At 32.2% G+C, this 348-nt stretch overlaps 1 protein-coding gene across 2 annotated transcripts in view; it reads left to right on the top strand.

Annotated features, from left to right (window-relative positions):
• Nucleotides 1-348, top strand: part of LOC119585631 (TBC1 domain family member 25-like) — a gene marked incomplete at its 3' end in the record, with an annotated part of 14,981 nt that overhangs the window by 12,262 nt on the left and 2,371 nt on the right.

Genomic DNA, 348 nt, shown 5'->3' with positions numbered 1-348 from the left:
CCCTCTCTTTTTACTTACCATCGTTATGAAGATGGAGTAAATAATCCATAGGTCCCGTTGTCTGTTCTAAATTAATTGGCCCTGAGAATCCTAATATAGCAGACCCATGTGACAAAATGCAATTGATACTTACCTGGCTAATATTTTTATACCATACATATCATTTTTCTTAATATCTTCAAGTAAAAAAAATCATGCAACTAAATCATGATCAACTGACCATACCTCATATGTGAATTTTACTCTACACATGTTAAACTGTTGTATAGATTTAATAATTCAGCCTTTGCTTGCTTGAAATATGTACACCAGCCATCTGCTTTTAATATTGTGTTAACTCATAAACCA

This window comes from Penaeus monodon, chromosome 20, assembly GCF_015228065.2.
Source record: "Penaeus monodon isolate SGIC_2016 chromosome 20, NSTDA_Pmon_1, whole genome shotgun sequence".
Taxonomy (NCBI): domain Eukaryota; kingdom Metazoa; phylum Arthropoda; class Malacostraca; order Decapoda; family Penaeidae; genus Penaeus; species Penaeus monodon.
Note: the sequence above shows the minus strand (reverse complement) of the source record. Positions and strands in the feature narration are given on the sequence as shown.